Genomic DNA, 14,723 nt, shown 5'->3' with positions numbered 1-14,723 from the left:
AAAGCTGCAGACAATGCCGTGAAAAGGTCAGCAACTCTGGGAAACGGGGAGGGGGGCAGAGGGATCTTTGCACCAGGGCACCGGATATGCTTAAGAAGGCTCTGCTCTTTGCCCTACCTTGTTATGTTATTGGAAATACTACACGGTTTCTGTCTGAAAGTGAGGAGAAAGGGAATAGTTGGGTCTCCCTGCCCATTCTCCCACATTCTTTCTTTTCAAAAATTAATCTCCCTTTTCCACATTCTACACCATTTCAGAATGAAAAATCATATTGCTTTCTGTATTAAGCCACTAAGGAAATACATTTTCCCTCAGTAATATATTATTACGCATACCAGGCGTTATAGGTACATATTAAACACTAATGGTTTCTCAGGTGTTTATGTTAAGGCCCTCAAAATAAAGTGAAAAATTTCCTGATGTTTGTGCAGGATTGCTAAAAATATCCTAGCAACATAGAAGCAAAGCTGTCAAGAGAGCAAAATTAAGAATCACTGGTTTAAAAAAAAGTCTGAGTAGATTTGCTAAGAAACATTGACATTCATCGTGAATCTCATTTAGGAAAAAAGAAAAAAGAGAGCGGGAAAGAGGAGTGCTGAGATGACACGGCTTATGTATTTCAAATGAAAAGGGTGAATGAATGTTGCCATTTATGGGTCAGTCCTCCTTTGCCATGCATTCACTGAATGCATTTATGCAGTTGGGATAAATGTTTAACCCATTCAACATTCATCTGAAAATAAGTGCAAGATTGTAGACAGTCAGATTCATACAGGACACATAGAAGGATGAGCAGACTTACTGACATCATTATGTTCCTTTATTTTCTTTCATAATATTAATATACCATTTTATTGGAAAAAGCCACTTATTGCTGGTTTGCATAAAATGATATGAAATATTTATTTTAAAATACCAATAAAATCAAATGTTAAAAACAAGTTGTCCTAAAAAAAATAAAATGTAAGTAAAATCAGCCTTTTAACTATTAGGTCTCAAAGCAGTTTCCATAATAAGTACTATATAGATATTTTTATATAGATTATATATATTACATTAAAGGTAAAGGGTAAAGGGACCCCTGACCATTAGGTCCAGTTGTGGCCGGGGTTGCGGCGCTCATCTCACTTTACTAGCCAAGGGAGCCGGCGTACAGCTTCCGGGTCATGTGGCCAGCATGACTAAGCTGGTGAACCAGAGCAGCACACAGAAACACCGTTTACCTTCGCGCTGGAGTGGTACCTATTGATCTACTTGCACTTTGACGTGCTTTCGAACTGCTAGGTTGGCAGGAGCTGGGACCGAGCAACGGGAGCTCACCCCGTCGTGGGAATTCGAACCGCCAACCTTCTGATCGGCAAGTCCTAGGCTCTGTGGTTTAACCCACAGCACCACCCATGTCCCATATTACATTAAGAAACATCTCAAATTATTTATGTAATAACAAATGTGTAAAGAATATCCATTATCAGTATAAATAAAATAAGAGAGTACGACAAGACATTGTGTAAAATTCAAACAAGCACTCACACAACCACTGCAATCATTCACTCCCTCAAACAGTCTCTCTGATACTTAAACCTCCCATGATGAACAATATTACAAACCACATACAAAGGAGCACTGCCAAGCAGGCACATATAAGATACTCTCCCCATCTCTGGGTATGATTTAATGCCAATTTCTTAAATTGGGCCCAGAAGTGTAATAATCTAGTTCCTACAAGTGTTTTAGCAGCTGTATTCTGCACAAAGTGCAGTTTCTAGACTACCTTTAAGGGCAGCTCCACCTATAGCATATTAGCATAATTTCTCCTGGATGTGATCAAAGCACAATATCACTGAAGCAAAGTGTTGTTTCTCTAAACCAGCTGTAAAAAGCTGTAAAAAAAAAACCCTCTGATGCTACCTGCACCTCCATATATAATGCTTAGCCCTAGACCAAGAGTACTCCCAAACTACATTCCTGACTCTTTAGAGAGTGCAACTCTATCCAGAATCGTTTGCACACCTCAGCCCAATTTCCAACCCACAATACCTCCATCTTGGCTGTATGCGCAACATACACAGAAAGTGCATTGCTTCCCCAAAGAATTATGGGCACTGTAGTTCATCCCTCAGAGAGCAACAGTTCCCAGCACCCTGAACAGACTGCTGTTCCCAGGATTCTTTGGTGGAAGCCATGTTCTTTAAATGTATTGTCTGTACACAGCCCCTCTCTGGTTTCAGATTGCCTTCATCCAGCCCCAAACCACCTCCATACACCTGTTCAGGATTTCAACTGCCTTCTTGGAACAGGGAATGGAAAACAGAGTAAAACTGTGGGTCATCCACATATTGACAATGTCTTAGCCTAAACCTCTGGGTGACTAAGCCCAGGAGCTTCATGCGGATCACAAAAAGTCGGGGGGGGGGATTAAACCCGGAGATGGATGGAGCAACTTAATTCTGCTTTGCTGTTGCTCAATCATAGATTGTTGCTGCCTCTTTTTGTGCAGGTATTTGAAATAATATGCAAAAAGACCACATTTAAATTGTACACATTTTGTATGCCCCCCTTTTTTACATAAAATAAACATATTTGGTGCACATCATAAAATATGGAGAAGTGCATTATCCAACCAGGAGTTTTATTCTGATTCCAAGACCATTTAGAAATTGCAGGGTTGGGTCAATCCACTATGAAAAGTGGACCCAACTAATTCTTCCTCCATCACTAGTGGAAACTTGAAGCCCCACAAAGCCATTGGCCTAGAGGTGGAACAGAAGTTGCCCAGCTCTCCCTGCTGCAGGCAACCTGCCAAACAGAACCAGAGCCCTACAATGCCTTGTAGTGTTTTTCCAAACTGTACATTTTAGAAAATAGAAAGCACCCTGCAAAAATGTTAAGTGAAAAACATGAATATTTCTTTTATCATACAGGATTTTTTTATTTTTAAAAATGTCTGCAGTAATGAACTGCTAGATTGTACCAAAAGTGGGGGGAAATGAAAGGTGGAAAATATCTTCAATGAAGAGTACTTTCCACTGGGGACTCCACTGGCATTCAGCTGTCTCATTTAATTATCAGTTTCCTAATTCAACCATTATTCATGAACTTTGCCTTGTTCTTAAAGAGCTCTGAGCTTTGCTTGCCAATGTTATGGCATATTATGAAGTGTAGCTATGTGGTGGGGGAGGTGAATGGGGTTGGGGAGAATAATGCATCACTTTCCATTGCTGCCAAGCATTTTCTTTGAACTCACTGCCCTCTTGAAGGTAGCAGAGGGGGGAAACCTTTTTTGACAAGCCAGATAACCCAAACTCAGTGTGGGTGTCAAATTCAGCATTGTGCAGCACTAGGTTGGCATCAAACCCTCTTCCATTATTTAAGTCAAATACAAGCAGACAAATTTGTGCAGCAAATCAGCAGTAAAAATAATTTGCATGGGGATCTACAGTGGTTTCCATTTGACTGCATTCCTCTCTGAAACCAGGTTGAAATAATTGTGCAAAAAATAAAAATGAAGTTCCTATCAGATGTGGGCAAGAAATGTTGGCGTAGATTCTGCTTAATTTTAATTGGCAATTGGTAATCCATACATAAGGCAGAAACATGTATATCACTTCTCCAGTTTCTCTCTCTCTAAATAAAGGGCCAGGAGTTTGAACTGAAACATTCCAAGTACCAATTGACTCCAGATCTTTTTGTTGTTGCTTAATTACTGACAATGAAATTCACTTGTTGACTACTCATGAGCAAAAAACTACTTTTGTTAGCCATAATCAGATGTCATCTAGTCCCATAAATGACTTTAGTGGTGTGGTTCAAAAGTAGAGATGTGAAAAAACGATAACTCAAAAGAGGGGGTCACTCATTCGCTGTTTTGCCCTGTGTATATGTGTGTGTGTGTGTGTGTGTGTGAGAGAGAGAGAGAGAGAGAGAGAGAGAGAGAGAGAGAGATCTCACAACACATACATCTCTCTCTCTCTCTCTCTCTCTCTCTCTTTCTTTTTGTGTGTATGTGCCCTACTGATTACCCACCCTGAACCACTAAGCTCTACTTGCTTGCCAAACACTGCTAGTCTCTGTTGCTGGCTTTCCCCATTTCTAAAAAAATAAAAATAACAGACTGGCAATCTTCAACTGATCCTATTTGGTCCTCATGCTGACCCATCTGACTGGGTTGCTGCTTGCACACGGGGGCTCCACATTTGCAGGACATCAACACAAGCTGTTGCTTCTGAGCTGTTGCTTGTGCAAAGGGTTCTTTTTTCAGACATCCATCCTGAATGTGCAAACATCAGGAGAAGGCTAGCCTGAAGACCTGGCATCTGGGGTCAGACTGGTAGTTCAGCTGCCGTCCACCTTCAGCTCATGTGCTCTGCAAACAAATTACTGGAGAACAAAGCCATGATCAGTCTTTGAATTGTGTTTAACCACACTCAGAATGGTAGAGCCCAGCAGAGTCTATCAAAAGTAGCTAGCAGAGATCAGAAGAGTGAGCCTGCAACCCCTGTATCAGGGCCTATGAGGACGCAGGAAGTTGTCAGGAACAGGGATGAGGGGGCATGTTCTACCTTGCAACAAGCTATGCAGAACTGGGGCTATGTTCACATTAGGTGTCATGAGAGTTAGAAATGACATATAAAACTCAACCCCCCCCCCATAGTGTCTGCAACACACTGACCTATCTGATTGGCACAATGGGCTATGTCTGGTCACTCTGTATGGCATATGAAAATGTTGTTTTGCTTTCAGGTTTGTTTGTTTGTTTGTTTGTTTGTTTGTTTGTTTGTTTGTTTGTTTGTTTGCTAGCTCTGATCAGAGATAGTCAGAGACAAGTAATGCTTCTGAATACCTGTTGCTAGAAGCCGTAGGAGGGAGAATGCTCTGGTGCTCAGATCCTTCTTGTGGGTTTCCACTGTGAGAACAGTGCTAGACTAGATGGGTCATTTGCCTAAGCCAGCAGGCTCATCTTACGTTTCTAATTCATAATCATTTGTTTCTGTGCTCTTTTCTGTCCAATGGTGTTTTCATTGTGTTCTTTTGGTAGAGTGAGATTTACTTTGTATATAATTGTCACAGTACCAAATTCATTTAGGAGGTTGTTGCTCAGGGGGGCCATGATATGTTGTTCTTTCAAATGGGGGTGAGCCAGCCTTGCTGTATTTAGGGGTGTCTTTCTCATTCTGCTGAGTGGGACTCTGGATGTCTGCCCCAAAGTCCCATCTTGATGGCACTGCTGCTGGCTATAAACATCTTACATGGAGAGCCAACTTCATATCTGTCCTTCTCATACATTAAACAAGCTACAAAACACTTACCGGTAGTCTCCCTGCTGTTCTCACTATACATCTCAGTGAAGAAATTGGGACTCCACACTGTTCTTAGCTATTGTGGTATGCCAGCATTGGAAACCACCCGCCCATGGGCCTAATTAGGTTCAGCAGAGGTCCTGATTTGGCCATTTCCCCCTAAGATACAAAGGTACAAAGATACAATTGGGACCCTTCAAATGTGGCCTTGTATTTGACACCTTTTCAGTTTGGTGCCAAATGTTAACCCCATTGGGATTAGTTCCACTCAGGAGGTATTGATCAAATCCCAGATGTATGCAGGACCTGACATCAGTGCTAATCAACAGTGGCTCCTAGGATTGGCTGCTCTCTGACATTCCCCAAAAACATTCCTTTGCAGTGAGGTATATGTTCAATCCAGACTGCAAAGAAAAAATGTGTCACCCAACAGTGTGGTGACATCAGGTGATTTGGAAATGGGCAATCCCAGCCACCTGTCAAAGTGACCCACAGGAGGGAGGCTGTGGGTGCAGACCACTGGCTGAATTCTGTACCTCACCTTGTTGTATGCCATGGTTCTACCAGAAAGAGACGAATAGTTTAATTTCATGTGTTGGTGTCTGCCTCTTTCTTCTGTCCCTCAGCTAGAATCAGCATTGTCTCCACATTCTTCGTGGGTATCAAGCATACTGATTCAGTGCAAAACAAAACAAACAAAATCTTCATCTGGAAGTACCCCTAGAGAAAACTCCAAGCATGTCACAGCTAATTTTCCTTTAAAAAAATGCAAATTATCTTCAAGTCATTGAATTTCATGTATTAACAGCAATAATCCTGAAGAAATTGGCCATTAATGAAGTTAACAACCAGTTTGCTAGAGTGCAAGTTGCTATTGGCATCACCCCAGGTCATTAAGTCAAAAACCATCACTTGTTAATAATGACTGATTTTTTAAAAAAATCATTGCTTAAACACTAAATTGGCACTTGATAGGCATTTAAATAAGCTGGAGAACACATTTAAGATTAAATTTCTTCTTTTATCAGTGCAGGCATCTTACAAAAGCTTGTTAGACATTTCCCATAAAAAAATAAATGTAGGAATTTACTCAGTGCTTTGACATATATTCTCTTCCTATCATCTGTTTTATATTATTATATTAATTAAACAGAGCAGCCCTGTGTTTGTACTACTCTGTGCCCTCCTCAGCCCAAAGCTTTCTGATAAAACTGCCTACCTATTATAATAAATCTTAGTAGCTTGCAAAAATAATAGGGCCTATGAAAGTAAATTCAGTCATTTTAAAGCCTAATGTGATTGTGTTGAACAAGACCATACTGAACAACCCTGCCCAGGAGAGATTGAAATTGTAATTCAGTGAAATTATTTGGCATCTTTATATGACTCTTACACAACACATTCTGGTACTCTGTGCTTACAAAGCATTGAATTATTAAGGTGCATCCAGATGTGGGGAGATTGCATTAGTTTTCCTGATTATAATGCTATCACTTCTGTCTTGCTTTCTAACATTGCTTCTCCTCCAGTCCTTCTACACATGCTTCCCCATGATTCTCCCATGAAAACAGCAGGAAAAAACAGTATGGAGGTGTGCCGCCACAAATTTCATCACTTTACTCCTGCGGTTTTCCAGATTAAGGGGCAGTTATTCTGGAATCGAATAACTTGGAAATGAACTCAAATATAATGTGGAAATTAGCAGTTGGGAAACGCAGAAGGAATAAAAAACCTGCCATGTGAATGCAGCCTTAATGTTTTGAACATTTGTGCAAAGAGTAGCCTCTCTTTGAAACAGAAGAGCAGGAGAAAGTGGGGGAAGGAGAGACCTGCTAAAATACAGGCTAGCAACTACAGCATGCAGAAAAGTTGCTAAGGCTTCCTTCATTACTTGAGTTGGCCCACTACAACGTACCGTATTTTTTGCACCATAACACTCACTTTTTTCCTCTTAGAAAGTAAGGGGAAATGTCTGTGCGTATTATGGAGCGAATGCCTGCGGGTGGCGGGGGGGATCTGCTGCAGTCGTGAGCAGAGGATCCATGGTTCCCCTTCCTTCCCTCCTCCATGGTTACAAAGCATGGATCCACATGGATCCTCAGGATTTTTGCATTGGGCTACTCCAAACTCACTGTCAGATCACATGTCTGTGGCCACAGCATGAACCACAAAAATAATATATCCACTATTTCATTTAGAATATTTTTTTTCTTGTTTTCCTCCTCTAAAAACTACGTGCGTGTTATGGTCTGGTGCGTGTTATAGAGCGAAAAATACGGTACCTCCCTCTTTCTGAACAAATGTTTGCAGTTCTTCATACCCTGTGCCAGCCTGGAAAATTAACAGCACAAGCATTTACCAGGAATCTTGAGCAAGGATGTGGAACCTCAGAGGCTGGATATGTTTGATGTATCATAGAAAATGTGATATTCAAACCTATGTTTGTTTGTTTTAATGAAATTCCAAAGAAAATTTTAACAGTACAATATGCAGGTTCACAAAAAGCTGAACATTGTCTTAGAACGTAAAACTCAAATCTAAAATTCAGATTCTGACCTTTCTTTTAATATCTGCATGCACATAATCTCCTTTAAGAAGGGAAAATAAAGGAAAATAGAAAGTGTGATGTTTGGTTCTCCATTTTTCAATGTCTGTTAAAACCAGGGTTTGTTTGTTTTTTCAGCAGAAAGTCACCGGAACTCAGTTCTGGCACCTCTCAGGTGGGCACCATTGCCATTCTAAGAGAATGAGGGAGGTGTTCATGGTGAGTTCCGGCACCTCTTTTTCTAGAAAAATAGCATATGTTAAAACAAGCAGATATAGACACATTCCCCACTCACACATTCTCTAAAGGGTGTGTTCTGGTAGTGAAAATGAAACAGGTGTGGGAAGAGATGTGTATTCTGCAATACTGATGCTGAATTTAGACCAAATGTCAGACCATGGTTCAGAAGTTCAAACTGTGGTTTAGAGCTGCGTGACTTCTTTCCATTCCATAAAATATTCCCATCTGTAAGAGAAGTAGCCTCCAGAAGTTATAACTGGTTGTAACTATAGTTTTTTACCTATAGTTTTTCAATTCTGGCAGGGACGCGGGTGGCGCTGTGGGTAAAACCTCAGCGCCTAGGCCTTGCCAATCGTATGGTCGGCGGTTCGAATTCCCGTGGCGGGGTGAGCTCCCATCATTCGGTCCCAGCTCCTGCCCACCTAGCAGTTTGAAAGCACCCCTAAGTGCAAGTAGATAAATAGGTACCGCTTCATAGCGGGAAGGTAAACGGCGTTTCCGTGTGCTGCGCTGGTGCTGGCTCACCAGAGCAGCTTCGTCACGCTGGCCACATGACCCGGAAGTGTCTCCGGACAGCGCTGGCCCCCGGCCTCTTAAGCGAGATGGACGCGCAACCCCAGAGTCGGTCACGACTGGCCCGTACGGGCAGGGGTACCTTTACCTTTACCTATTGTTTTTCAATTCTGACTTCAAGACACTTCAGAGCATGAAACTTAGAAACCCACTTCAGAGCATGGATTTTGAATCTGTCTTCCTGCCTACTCACACACAATAACTTTTTCAATTTGGACACAATACCATGGCATAAGCCATAACCATGATTCAGGATGAAACCAGAATTCATTCTGAAATATCATTAATATTTTCTGCCTCTGGGCCAAAACTAACAAAATGATTTTCAATAAGGACAAATTTAAGGTTCTACACTTAGGCAGGAAGAACCAGGTGCACATGGGAGATATCTAGATTGCCATTAGTACATGTGGAAAGGATCTGGGGGATCTTAGTAGACCACAAGCTTAACATGTGGTGCAGCAGAAAGAAAGAAAGAAAAGCTAATGCTATTCTAGGTTGCATCAACAGAAGTATAGTGTTCTAACCAAGGGGGCAAAACTTCCACTCTATTCTGCCTTAATCAAACCACACCTGGAATACTGTGTCTAGTTATGGGCACTACAACTTAAGGAGGATATTGACAAGTTGGAACATGTGCAGAGAGCAACTGATCAAGGAGAAACCAAGAGCAGATTGCGAGGTGATACGATAGCCATCTTCAAATATCTCAAGGGCTGTCATGTGAAAGATTGAGCAAGCTTGTTTTCCTCTGATCTGGAGGCTAGGACCCAAACCAATGGCTTCAAGTTACAAAAAAAGGAGGTTCTGACTAAAATTGGAAACTTTATGAAAGTAAAGAGCTATTTGAAAGTGGAACGGTCACCCTCAGGAGGTGGTAGACTCTCCTTCCTTGGAAGATTTTAAGCAGAGGTTGGATGGCCATCTGTTATGTATGATCTAGTTGAGATTCTTGCATTGCAGGGGGTTAGACTAGATGACCCTTAGGGTCTCTTCCAAATCTACAGTTCTGTGGTTCTACGCTTTATTTTGTTGTTCTGGTTTCTAAAAAATCAAACCACAGTTCATGAAAATTGTAGGATATAGATCATCATTCATAAATTACAATTTATAGCTAACTTTGAACATAACTGTACATTTGAAAAAAATTATAAATACATTTTAATCAATAAATAGTATTTTAAAGTACATTTCTTAATGTGCAGGAAAAATTAAGGTTAGAAGTTGCATCTCAGTATTGTAAAATATTGTGAACATTCTAGAGGTACAGTATGATCTTTAGAAAAATTAACACTCTTCATGTTGGTTCAATTAGAAGCATAGATAAAATATTAGGACTGGGTTTTTTACTGTGCTGAGTGAACTATTGAATCTAATAATGCATAAAGACACAACGTTAATAATATTCTTGTGAAATATTTTAAATTATGTAACTGATTATGTAAAGTATTGCTAATTTAACAAGTTTTTCTTGGTGTTTTTAAAACACACCTTGGTCAAGGTTTTGAAAATGGTATACGTGCAATTTATTCAGAACAAAAGGCTAAACTAATTGTTAACAATGTGGTGACAGAGGAATTTAAGATAGAGAAAGGGACACGACAAGGTTGCCCATTGCTTTTTATTTCGGTCCTGGAGGTTTTCCTAAATATGATCAGAAGGCACCAACAGGTTAAAGGTATACAGGTCGGAGCCAAACAGTACAAACTGAAAGCTTTTGCAGATGACTTAGTACTGACATTACAGGAGCCAGGATCTAGTACTAAAAGAGTATTGGAACTGATTCAAGAATTTGGTCAAGTGGCAGGATTTAAGTTGAACAAGTTAAAAACTAAGGTTCTCGAGAAAAATCTAACACCAATTGAGAAAGAGAGGTTTCAGAAGGAGACAGGCTTAACATTGGTTAAGAAAGTAAAATACCTGACCGCTAAGAACTTAAATTTATTTAAAGATAATTATGAAAAATGTTGGTCAGAAGTGAAAAAGGATCTAGAAATATGGTCAAATTTGAAGCTTTCCTTGCTAGGCCGTATTACTGCTATGAAGATGAATGTATTGCCAAGAATGTTGTTTTTGTTTCAATCATTGCAAATTTTGGACAAAATGGACTGCTTCAAGAAGTGGCAGAGAGATATTTCTAGATTTGTCTGGCAGGGCAAGAAGCCCAGAATAAAATTTAAAATATTAACCGATGCAAAGGAAAGAGGTGGATTTGCCCTGCCAGACCTTAAACTTTATTATGAATCAGCAGCATTTTGCTGGCTGAAAGAATGGCTGCTTCTTGAGAACACAGACATTTTGGATTTAGAAGATTTCAATAACGTTTTTGGGTGGCATGCATATCTGTGGTATGACAAGCTTAAAGTACATAAAGCATTTAAAGACCATATTGTCAGGAAAGCATTGTTTAATGTCTGGATAAGATATAAAGACTTACTTGAAAATAAAACCCCAAGATGGTTATCACCGATGGAAGCGAAGGCTCAGAAAAAGCTCAATATGGAGGCCAAATGGCCGAAATATTGGGAGATTTTGGAACAAGAAGGAGACAAATTGAAATTGCAGAGTTTTGAGAAACTAAAAGATAAAGTGCGAGATTGGCTTCATTATTATCAAATAAGGGAGGCTTACAATCTGGACAAGAAAATTGGCTTCCAGTTGGAAAAATCAAAATTGGAAACAGAACTGTTAGATCCCAAAACTAAGATACTATCAAGAATGTATAACTTGCTGTTGAAATGGAATACTCAGGATGAAACGGTAAAATCTGCTATGATAAAATGGGCACAAGATGTTGGACATAACATTATGTTTGCTGACTGGGAACAGTTGTGGACCACAGGTATGAAATTTATGGCATGTAATGCCTTAAGAGAGAATATTATGAAAATGATATACAGGTGGTACATGACACCAGTCAAGCTTGCAAAAATCTATCATTTGCCCGATAATAAATGTTGGAAATGTAAAGAAAATGAAGGTACATTCTTTCACCTTTGGTGGACGTGCCCAAGGATTAAGGCTTTCTGGGAGATGATTTATAATGAAATGAAAAAGGTATTTAAATATACCTTCCTGAAGAAACCAGAGGCCTTTCTCCTGGGCATGGTCGGCCAATTGGTGTTAAAGAAGGATAGAACTTTCTTTATGTATGCTACAACGGCAGCAAGAATACTCATTGCAAAGTATTGGAAGACACAAGATCTACCCACCCTGGAAGAATGGCAGATGAAGGTGATAGACTATATGGAATTGGCGGAAATGACTGGCAGAATCCGAGACCAGGGAGAAGAGTCGGTGGAAGAAGATTGGAAGAAATTTAAAGACTATTTACAGAAACACTGTAAAATTAATGAATGTTAAAATGATGTCGGAATGAAATTAAGTGGTTTTAGCAGCAATGTTATAAAGGAGTATGTAAAAATGGGTTGTTAACAGGTGAAAATGTAAAGCTATAATATATTAAGATAAAGAATTAAGATAAAAACAAAGAGGGAAAGGATTTGCTGAATTAACCATTTGAACTGGAATACAAAAAAGGGAGGTGTGAGGAGGTCAAGGAAATAAGTAAATGAAAGGCAAGACATGGAAAGATGGATTTATTTTTAATTGCTTCTATTTTTTCTGTATTTTGTATTTTCTGCTTCTTTTTTCTATTTCTTCTTTTTTCTATTTCTTCTTTATTTTTGTAACTCTTTCTGAAATTCTAATAAATATCATTTTTTTAAAAAAAATAAAAATAAAACACACCTTGCTATACAAATCAGAAGAAAATGACATGCCTTCAAGAAAAGGGAAGTATATTATGCAACCTGACATAAAATGAATGATAAGCTATGCAGGAGTTTGACTAGACATAATGTTTCTCTGTGCATGCCTTATGTATCATTTTAAAGCAGAGAGTAGCAACAAAGAAGCAGGGAAGAGTTACATAATGCAGAAAGTGAGCTCCAGCTATAGTTTCTCAGAGAGAGATGCCTGTGTTCTTGAAACAGCAGAGACAATTTTCTGCTTCCATGTTTGTAATGCAAATGCTTAAAAGAAAGTTTCCAAGTACTGTATTCAGTGACTTCTGAAAGGTAAGGAATGCCTGGCATTCAAGTTATATTTGCTTCGGGCAGATGCAATTCAAATATTGCACAGTGCCCTATCCTGCTTTTTAATGAAGCACAGAAACAAATAGTGATTCTGGGTCACATAATTCTTTCTTTCCCTAAAACAGAAAGAGGGGTTATTTGAAGGGGGTGCAGAAGCCATTCAGTAGGTGCAGAAGGCTTAATGACTATGTTTTCTCTCCAGTAATTTTTAATGAAGTAAGTAAATTAGGCATAATGTGGTACGATGTTAATGCAGCTCTGATTGTCGTCGCTTAGTTGTTTAAGAGTAATGAAGTGCTGCGCCCTTTAAGCATAGCCTTAAAATATGTCGCACACACAGCTGCAGAAAGGGGCTTCTGCTGCTGACTATTCCGAATGCAACTTTTCTTTGTTCTACCTGAAATTCACACATATGAATGATGTACTAGTGCCCTTTGATAATTCTTTATTTGTTTTCAGCTTGTTAACTAACATATTTGAAACTAAGTGGAGGAATTAGACTCAGTTTTTTACCAAATAAAATCCAACCTCTGATCCAGCAATTTACATAGGCATCTGATAGCAACCTAGTGCACAGAATGGATATTTTAAGTGTACAGATTTGTAAAGAATCCCGTTCTGTGGTGAGAAAAAGAGATGATCCAGAAGTCTCCCTTCTACATGTGCAAGTAAGCACACCACTTGATGTCAGGAAGCTAGATGACACATGCAGATCCAAGGTTGTAAATGTGCCTGCGGATGCACATCATCCTTGGGAATCCCCACAGAGCCAGCACAAGGGAGGCAAAAATGCAATGCACATGGGAATGTGACTCTTCTTATGTGCTCTTGTCCCCCCCCCCTCCACTCATTACTAGGCATGCATTACTACTTAGCTAACTCTTATTCAGAGGCATACAGCATAATAAGGAAAAAAATTTAGCATGCCTAAATTGCAATGAATTAGCTCAACAAGAATGGTCGTGTGAATATTTCTAAACTGCAGCGCATACTATTGCTGATACTGCATAGATTAGCACTAAACAGGAAGTGCAGGAAACGCTTCTCACCACATTTGAGGAAGAGGAGGAAGAGCAGATTGAATATGGTTGTTCCATTCATTTCGCATCTTGCTTCAAAAATTCTGATGGTCATTCTGAATTCTATGAGACTGAAAGCAATATTCACAAAACTTCAAAAAGATTGTTCATTGTCTCAGACAAAAATCCTAGTTTGCAACTTGAATGTGAAATTACCTGAATTTTGCAACTGAGTTCTCAACCAAAAAAATACATGCAAAAAGGTGCCTCTTAGGAGGAAGTGTGCACAAGATGCATTTATATGTGCAAAATGCTTTGTATTAGGGGAATTTATTGTAAACATGTGTATATCAGTCAAACCACCATACAAAAATGAGTATATGAGAAATGTGCATGTGATGAATAATAATTTTTGGTGCTGATTTATTTATTTTTAAGTTTGCAAACTGACATGGCAATGGGACAAACTGAATTTAAACCTAAAAAAGATGAGGAACTGGTAGAAATAAGTATTAACAGACTCGTCTATCCCTCTCTGATGAGCTCAGACATTCTTCCCTACATTCAGTGAACGTGGGGAGGAAAGGACTAGAATCCAATCTGATGCATCCACCTCTGAAATCCGCTAACCAGCTAGCCCCAACCTTGACCTCTACACACACAAGCACACATATGCAGAACAAGGTGCTTCTATATAGACTATGACTGAGAACTCTGATCATGCAATGTTCCTCACACAAGCCTCCTCACACAAAATTGCCTTTCCTGCCTCATGTGCAGGTAGAGTCAACATGCTCAATCCTGCATGGAGGGAACCTATGAAGAGGCCTATTATTGAAGCAGTATCACTGTACAAATGGAAGACTTCAGCAGTTGAACTGGCAGCTGGATTTTCAGTGTATACATTTGGGCAGCAGAACTACACAAAGGAATTGCTCCAACATGATTTGCA

This window comes from Podarcis raffonei, chromosome 11, assembly GCF_027172205.1.
Source record: "Podarcis raffonei isolate rPodRaf1 chromosome 11, rPodRaf1.pri, whole genome shotgun sequence".
Classification (NCBI taxonomy): domain Eukaryota; kingdom Metazoa; phylum Chordata; class Lepidosauria; order Squamata; family Lacertidae; genus Podarcis; species Podarcis raffonei.
Note: the sequence above shows the minus strand (reverse complement) of the source record.